At 41.3% G+C, this 9,547-nt stretch overlaps 1 protein-coding gene across 3 annotated transcripts in view; it reads left to right on the top strand.

The window, feature by feature from the left end:
* The window catches only part of LRFN5 (leucine rich repeat and fibronectin type III domain containing 5), a 157,577-nt gene that overhangs the window by 74,934 nt on the left and 73,096 nt on the right, over positions 1-9,547 (top strand). The window contains exon 1 of one of the 3 annotated variants that reach the window (XM_018571724.1): positions 3,628-3,650. The exons of the other annotated variants lie outside the window; for them this stretch is intronic. The gene's annotated coding sequence lies outside the window, so the exon portion shown is untranslated. Of the gene's footprint in view, positions 1-3,627; positions 3,651-9,547 lie in introns of those variants that run through there. 3 annotated transcript variants of the gene reach the window in all.

Here is a 9,547-nt window from a genome sequence, read left to right as displayed (position 1 = left end):
CCCCCCCCTTAAAACTTAAAATCTAATGCAGCCACCATATCTAAGACCTGGAAAGCTGCAATATATGTTACATGTTTATTCTTGGGATGCTTGCACTTCGCCACTTTCCCAGCTAATTTGGAACATGGAATTGCCCCCACCAATCTGCTACCTTCCCCTCCCCTGCTGCTTTTACCTTTGAACAACGGTGCTTCCCTTCCGTGGCTCCCAGTGTACGATCTGTCCCCCATACACAACATCGCAGCCCTGCAATATGTATTTCAAATATGCTCGCAAATGGCAAGCACTCATTGGTCACATCGGTCAGATGACCAATGAGAAACTCTTCTGACCGTGCAGAAGACCGTGCAGCAAAAAGTGCTTCTCATTGGTCATCTGACCATGCTGACCAATGAAAGCTCGCCATTTTTCAGCATAATTTGAAATACTCAGCGCAGGGCTGCGATGTTGTGTCAAGTGTGCAGGCCATACACCGGGAACCGTGGAGGGAAGCAATGTTCGTTCAAAGGTAAAAGCACCGGGAAGGGGTTGAGAGAGCAGATTGGCGGGGGTAATTCTATTTTCCCAAATTCGCCCGGGAAAGTGGAATTGCCCTTTAAGTTGGACTTTAAACAAACATTTTATATGAATAATATCCAATTACCTTTCTTTCTTTCTTTCTTTCTTTCTCAGAAGTTAGCCAGAAATAACTTTCTTGTCAGTTTTCTGCTCAATGTGTTTTATTTTCCCAGTTTATGTCCTCATTCGTTTTTTTTCGTTTTGTTATTCACATTTTCATTCCTTTTTTTAATGTGTTGAGGAAATGGTATGAATAACATTTTCCATAAAACAGAAGAGAAATTACCCGGCAGGATTAAAGCACAATCACCACCATAAAAAAAAAAAAAAGTGTACGCTCAAGCTTTGTAGTCGAGACGCCGAATGCAATTATATAACGCAGGAGAGCGCAGTCGGGGAAAACATATGGCACAAAAAAAAGGAAAGTAGCATCTAGAGGGCACCTTGAGATGCTGCATTTCCACCATTAATTATCGGCAGAGGAAAAGCGAGCGCCCATACACTCCTTAGGAAGTTGGTAAGAGCTCTGATATTTCACTGCTAAGACAGGTCAGGGTTTCTTTATTTTGTTTTGTAGAGTTCTTTAAAGTGGCCCTAGGATCAGCTGCGTTTTTTTTCATGTTAAATGCATACATGTGTAGTGCCCCCCCAAAGGCATGTGGTGAACTCCAGAGACAGGAGGGGGGCTAACATTTCATTCTCAGGGATGGATCCTTAGCTGGATTGTGGTATGTGAACTGGGCGCCAGTCACTTTAAGTACTTTTTCAATGCTACAGACATCCATGGACAATGGAGGGTAGAGGGCTACAGACATTCATGGACAATGGAGGGTAGAGGGCTACAGACAGCCATGGACAATAGAGGGTAGAGGGCTATAGACATCCATGGACAATGAAGGGAAGAGGGCTACAGACATTCATGGACAATGGAGGGTAGAGGGCTACAGACATTAATGGACAATGGAGGGTAGAGGGCTACAGACATTCATGGACAATGGAGGGTAGAGTGCTACAGACATTCATGGACAAAAAATAGACTCCAGACTCACCAATCCCATTCCAGCTTCCATGGTGTAGGAATACTTTTGTTGAGCAGAGGGTGACACTGTGTAATAGAGCCATAGCTGGACAGAAGACATGCGTGAGATCTTCCCTGGAAGAGACCCCCACCAGACTTGATCAATCTTGGACTTCCTGTAACCTCCAGCAGACAAAGGGCTCCTCTGATTCTCCACCCCAGATAGTTCCAGACCCCACCTGGGTCCACATATGTCCTCTGCATACTTCAGGCCTAGTTAGCTTCTTCAATAGTGTACACCCTACCCCCAGACTGGGGCCGGGAGCAGACTGTCTTGAGCACATGGGTATATATGCACTTCCCCAGCATGCACCACTAGCCATGAAACTCATAGTGATTGGCTGTTGAGGCATAAACACTCCTAATGTTCTCCCATTGGCTGCCCCACTCTGTAGCAGGGTCACACCCCATTAAGGGTAGTTGCAGACAATAGCAGAACTCCTGGGAATGAGCAGATGATCACAGACTACAAATCAGCCAGACTGATTACAGTTCCAGCAACACTAAATTTAAAGAGCCTCTCCACGTAGAGTGAAGGGGCTACACATGTTAAGTAATGTGTCAGTATAACACTTCCAATTATGTACCTCTCACAGAGATCACAGTACTCCCCTTGGCAATGCCTTCCTCTGCTTTATTCTTTAGGAGGAAGGCACCCTCTTGGTTCAGGCATCATCCATGTACACAGTCATGTACATCCTGGTACCTGTGCTTTAAAAATGCCTAATGTTCGTGGCTTGCTACAAAGTTACAATGTTGTAATCTGATGAGTGGACTAGAGTTTAAAGTGATACTAAAGTCAGGAGTTATATCCTAAAAAATACATCCAAGAACCTTAACTTTGAACAACAATGTATCTTATTTGTGTATCACTCGGCTGCAGATCCTCCAATCATCTCTGAATTGGTGCTGACACTGTCCTTCCTTCTGGAGGGGGGCTATTTTCTTCCCCATGGTCCCTGTGTGTGTTGTAAAGTAGTCACCGCTCCAAGCTCACTCCGGGGATGGACTACAATCTCAGGTTTAGTTTACTAATTTGCATTAAGATTGTAGTTCATCTCGGGGGGGTGGAGCTTGGAGTGGCGACTACTTTACAACACACACAGGGATCATGGGGAACAAAAAGTAGCCGCCCTCCAGAACACAACACACACGGGGTTGTGTGTATAGAGGGCTTATTCTGTCCCCCAAAAAAAATTGGGGCTTCAGAAAAGAAATCTTTCAATGGAGACACTAGTTCTGGTGACCACCAGGGATTTCCCTCACTCGAGGGACAGGGGTTAAAACCCCCCTTTAGTCTGTCAAAAACAAAAAATAATAATTTTGGTCTTCACTTCTACTTGAAGAAAACTGTATACAGCTGAAAACTAGATTTTAGGTTTATGTACACTTCAATATTAATCTAAGAGGGTCAACATAGTATATACAGAATATATCCCTATGAATAGATAGAATACCTGGGCTTGAATTGAAGGATAAGGATCACGTCGTGTTTTCATACTGGAAACTATTGAAAAAGAAAATAATTTATGTCAAACAGTGTCATTGTTTTTTTTGCACACTGGGATTACTGTCAACGGGCGGGATGAAAGGCAATTGGTCGAACATGTCCAGTGAAATGTATAAAGCATTGTGCCGGCATCATTTACTTTGACAATATCCCTGCTAATTCCAATTAAGCCTCATGTGCTTCACTGGAGTTTCCTACAGTCTGAAATGTCAAGCAGAAGACTGTTCTGACCCCCAGGTCAAGACTCCTGTACAAGAGGCCGTAGATAACTATATGGCAGTAACCCATAGCTTACATTTCGGATTCAATTTATTTAAAGCAAAATGAGTAAAGTGTATTCAACACATGTTTGGTATGGTTTTAGAAGCTTACATTGTTACTGGTGTTCATCAAGTCATTCTTCTCACATCTCTTGTAGTCTTGTTCCGGAAGAAGGCAAACAAAAGCCTCCTAGGGGAACGTAGGAGGAAAATGCATTTCCTTCTGACCCCTTCCTCCTCCAATGTCAGTTGGATCAATTCCCCAGATCAATATAGTTCTATATTCATCTCCTTGGATCAGTATAGTGCTATATTGGGACATAAGCCTTTAGAAATATTTAATCTTTATTTTTTATTATTTATCAAACATTTAACAACATTTAACAATTGTTGAGGCATCCCATATATTTCATATAAACTTATTTGGGAATAAACCAGGCAGGCGACTGGCAAGTATGCTCCGAGTTCGCCAAAATGCAGGTTTTATCCCCAGACTCAAGTTTTTTTGTGTTTAGGTATATAGTTGAGGTTGTTGAGCTACTCACCTCTGTGGTTCTGGGATCCCATCTAGTATATGCCATTAATACGAGAGAAAAGATTAAGATTGGGAGGAGAACCACAGAGGAAAGCGCATGGTTAACATATGTATATGTACACAGTTTATATAAGCCTTTAGAAATGATAGTTTCGGATATTATTGGTGATTAGAAAATCAGCCAGTTTTTTTTTTTTTAAATTTAGCGTTGCTTTTCATGAATTTAAATCATGGTTCCCAGTCACACAGCTAAGATCGTGAACTGGTAGGGCAGGCTCCCAATCATGTGATCTATGTGAGTGCTAATCAATGTGATCACATGATTGAGAAGCACAGGAAACACCCCCCGGCATTAGGGCCCTCTTAAAGGGCCAAGGGGAGCTGGCAGACAGGTCAATTAACTGCTCTTGCTACTACAACGGAAGAAGCTTTGCTATCTTAGAGGCAACACCTGGAAATGTTCTCGCTGTGTGGTTGTCACTCCCCCAAAAAAAGAAGAAACAAATGAAATAACCCGGTGGCATGACACTACCAACACTTGTGAATCCTAAGGATGCCCATTTGGGATGTACAGTTGCCTCCCTCCCACAGTGACCCACACAGACCGTATAGCACCTCACACACATCCTTAAGGAAATCATAGACTCATGCAATATCCTTTATATCTTATATTTATTTATTTTAGTTTTTATTTATATACAGTATATTTATATATTTTCATGTCCAGTATTTATTGTCCATTACGCAGTTTTGTATAAAATAAAATGACATTCCCAAAACAGCAAAAAGTACCAGATTCTATTGGATTCCCGTGTGAATATTTTATAGTAGTCAGAGGAGTTCAACAAAATTGGTCCCGTTATATGTTTTCTCGGAAAGTGTGACTGTGAAATCGTTGGTGGGAATTAGAACTTTCTTGAAATTTCGTGACAATGCAAAAGTTTCTTTGACTCCCCGCAGGCCTCTGGAAGGATCTGTTTGCAGTCAGACAATGGTGGGCACAGTGGATTTTGCTTTGATTAGTCCAACAGATGTACTTCCAATGCTTTGCATGGACTGATTTCCTCGGTGACAGCTGAGACTTGGTGCTGCCAGTCCCCGCCGTCATTTGCTGTACACTGACTCGGTTTCTTTAATTTTCTTTTTCATCTACTTGTTAATTGAGTTTCTATATGGTTCATCTTTCCTGTAATGAGTGTCATGCACATGGAGTTTTCTTAGCGCAGCTGTTACAGTCTTCATTTCTGCTACGTATTACACACAGTCAACTTTCCCGACTCCGGCTGTCAATTTTTATCATCAGGGGAGGAACAAAAGGAAAAAAAAAAAAGCAAAAAACGAATTCAGACAATGGAAACAAGTGTAAAGTATAGAATACTTGTATAAAATGTATGGTTTTTTTTCTTAAATTGTGGGGAACAGAGCATGCCGAACATTGTTTCTTAAGAATAAAGAATGAGCAAGCTTAAAGTGACACTAAGGAGTTAAACCTTAAAAATACATTCAAGTACCGTAACTATGAACAACAATGTATCTTATTTATGTATCACTCGGCTGTATCTTTGCCAGCAAAACCATTCCACTGGGTTGACTCCCAAGAGTCTGATCACACATTGTGTGTAAGGAAAGGGTTTTTGGGAGATGTAGTCGTGGGGGGATGATTTGTGAGCTTGGAGCGGTGACTACTTCACAACACACACAGGGGCCATGGGGAACAAAAGTAGCCACTGAGTACCTTAACTATGAACAACAATGTATCTCATTTGTGTACCACTCGACTGTAGATCCTCCAATCATCTCTGAATTGGTGCTGACACTGTCCTTCCTTCTGGAGGGGGGCTACTTCTGTTCGCCATGGTCCGTGTGTGTATTGTAAAGTAGTCACCGCTCCAAGCTCGCTCCCGTGATAGAGAAAAACAATTAATATACAAAAAGACCTGATTACAATCTCATAGTTACATGCCAAATATTAAGAATTACGTTTTACATAATAGATATTCATCCAATCAATGTATTTTGGGGAACAAAGTCCACTTTTTTAAGGATGCTTTTGCAATTTTGCTAACAGGGATAATCTCATGGACCGGATCGTAACCAGGTGATTGGATAATTAATCTCTACACATTGGCAAATATGTGTAGAGATTACCCATCACCTCCTAGAGAGGACACCTCAGGACAGAGGACCTGTGCTCAACATGAGGAGGGGAAGAGTCAGGGCAAGGTGGGGTCCTCTGGAGTACAAGTCCTCTGTTCTAATGTGTCCTCTCTATGGGTGATAATCTGATTTTTTTACCTGCGCTCCACATGAGGAGGGGAAGAGACTAAGGTGAGGTGGGGTCTGCTGGAGCACATGTCCTCTGTCCTAATCTGTCCTTTCTAAGGGGAATTATCTGATTTTGTACCTGTGGTCACATGAGGAAGAGAAGACTCAGGGTGAGGTGGGGTCCTCTGGAACACAGGTCCTCTAGAACACAGGTCCTCTGTCCTATTGTGTCCTTTCTAGGGGTGATTATCTGATTTTTCTTTTTACCTTGTGCTCCACATGAGGAAGGGAAGACTCAGGGTGAGGTGGAGTCCTCTGGAGTAGAGGTCCTTTGTCACAGAGAACCTGTGCTCCACATGAGGAGGAGAAGCCTTAGGGTGAGGTGGGGTCCTCTGTCCTACAGGTCCTCCATCCTACTGTGTCCTTTCTAGGGGTGATTATCTGATTTTTTACCTTTGGCCACATGAGGAAGAGAAGACTCAGGGTGAGGTGGGGTCCTCTGGAACACAGGTCCTCTAGAACACAGGTCCTCTGTCCTATTGTGTCCTTTCTAGGGGTGATTATCTGATTTTTTACCTTTGGCCACATGAGGAAGGGAAGACTCAGGGCGAGGGAGACTCAGGGTGAGAAACTGTGCTCCACATGAGGAAGGGAAGACTTAGGGTGAGGTGGGGTCCTCTAGAGCATAGGTCCTCTGTCCTAATCTGTCCTTTCTAGGGGTGATTATCTGATATATTTTTTTACCAGTGGCCACATGAGGAGGGGAAGACTCAGGGTGAGGTGGGGTCTTCTGGAGTACAGGACCTCTGTCCTAATGTGTCTTCTCTAGGGGTGATTACACATGAGGATGGGAAGACTCAGGGTGAGGTGGGGTCCTCTAGAGTACTGGTCCTCTGTCACAGAGAACCTGTTCTCCACATGAGTAGGGAAAGTTTCAAGGTGAGGTGGGGTCCTCTGTAGTACAGGTCCTCTGTCCTAAAGTTTCATCTCTAAGGTGAGACCATCTGATATTTTGCCAATTTGTAGAAAGGGACTATCAAATAATCTGTTTATGATCCATGACATGAGATGATCTCCTTTACCGAAACTGCCTAAACATCCTTATAAAAGATGACTTTGTTTCACGAAACGCGCTGGATGATTATCTATTGTATGCAGAATAATCCTTAATATTTGGCATGTAACTATGAAATCGTAAACAGGTCTTTTTGTATATTCATTTTTTCCATATGTGGATTTTTATTCCAAGAAACACGTTGGATGAAAATCATATGCAAGATAGTTGGCATGTAACTGTGAGATCATAAACAGGTCTTTTGTATGGTTGTCACCAGGAAAAAAAAATATATGAATGTTTTTCTCCTTTTTTATATGTAGAAATAAAGATTGAGATAATTGTATTCTTTGTGTCGGTGTTTGATTTGCGCATATCATAAATATCCCTGTTTTCATATACCGTTTGCATTATTGATCCTGCATTGAATGGACCTGGATATGCCAGCAATAAATGACTTCTTCTAAATCCCACAGTTATCTATTTTGTTTTATTCTTTTTCACTGCAACTCATTTTGTAGCAGAGACCCGTTTCTGATGTTCCTGTAGACGGAAAACCTTTTCACCCTGGCCTAGTGGAATCTGAAGTATTTTCCTATAGGTATTATAGGGGCGGGTCTATTCTAGTTGATACCACGTCCAACCAGGAAGTTGCAGACGATCTAGAGGCTACATTTTACCGGCCGGTTTTCTCGATTTTAACTGTAAGTTTTTTTTATGTTTTTTGCAATAAACGTTTATACCTACCACACCATGAGGAGGTTTCTTTTATAATTTTATAAACCTATGACCGACGGGACATTGCCGGGAGAGACACCAGGGATGTGGACCCTCTGATCTGTTAATACTGCTTTATCACCTCAGCAGTGGGGTGAGTGTGCACCCCAGAGGGGGCATTTGTGGACACTTGAAGCACAGTGGTGTGGGAATAATTTATTCAACATTTAGGAACATTTGTTTGAAGTTTTCATCGAACTCACTTTGAATTATATCACTGATATTGCACTTGCTTTTATTTTAAATGGATCACCATCTGGGACTGATTTAATTCTATTGTTTTGGCTAACAAACAGCCATTTACAGTTATTTATCATTATTTATGCACTTTTTGAAATTATCACCATCAGGGTGACAAAAGAGTGAATTCATTGTTTACACTGAGGCCATTTAATAGCTATTTAATAGCCCATCACTATTGTTTGAACACTGCTGTTCAGTTGATTTTTGCACTATAACACTTTATAATTATATTACTTGTTGTGACATTGTTTACACCTGATTTAAAGATTTTTACTTAATTATCACCTTTTAGAGCTGCACATTTAGCACTTTATCATTATTGATCCTGCATTGAATGGACCTGGATATGCCGGCAATAAATGACTTCTTCTAAATCCCACAGTTATCTATTTTGTTTTATTCCTTTTCACTGCCACTCATTTTGTAGCAGAAACCCATTTCTGATGTTCCTGTAGACGGAAAACCTTTTCACCCTGGCCTAGTGGAATCTGAAGTATTTTGCTATTGTATTATAGATATTGTGACTCACCCTGGCACAGGAGCTGGGCATTCCTGGCACTTAAATTTGAGCGTCGTACCTTTCCAGCATGACTTGTCATTTTGTTTTGTGCTATGCTGGAAGTCTCCTGCTCAGCGAGCCTTGTCATTACCCCTCCAGCTGTTTCCTGTCCACAAATCATGTTGAGTGGGCATCTCGGATAAACAGAAATAAATCTCTACAGTTTTACTATTATTGACCAGAAGAAAATGCTGCAGACGGATTTTTTTATTTAAAAAAAAAAAAAGGAAAAATAAGTACTGTAGAGCAGAACAAAGAGGAATGACAATGTGTTGCTGATTGGTTGCTTTGGGTATTCCATTTTTCACATTGCTCTTTACCTCAATTTATTATGTTACTCTGTGCAATTATTTTATTATGCCTTTAGTATTGAGAATGCTGTTTGGAGGACTGGCGAAACGTCTATATAAAATACAGCAAGTCCAATTGCCTTGACTTATCTTTTACAGATATACCATGACCTGGATAAATGAGAACCCCCACAGACATTTTGTAAATCAACTCCTATATGCATTAAATGCTCATCTCTAAAATAACGATATTGGGAGACATAGTTAAAATGATATAAAACAGTTTTTATGAATTGTATAAACTTAAAAAAATAAAAGTTAAACAATAAAACATTATACCTATCCTTTTGGAATACATTAAACCTTTGCAATCTTTTGATGAACTCACCCCCCACCCCCCCCCACGTGTGTTTAAGGA

The sequence above is a fragment of the Nanorana parkeri genome, unplaced genomic scaffold (genome assembly GCF_000935625.1).
Source record: "Nanorana parkeri isolate BGI_ZX_2015 unplaced genomic scaffold, ASM93562v1 scaffold1818, whole genome shotgun sequence".
NCBI lineage: Eukaryota > Metazoa > Chordata > Amphibia > Anura > Dicroglossidae > Nanorana > Nanorana parkeri.
Note: the sequence above shows the minus strand (reverse complement) of the source record. Positions and strands in the feature narration are given on the sequence as shown.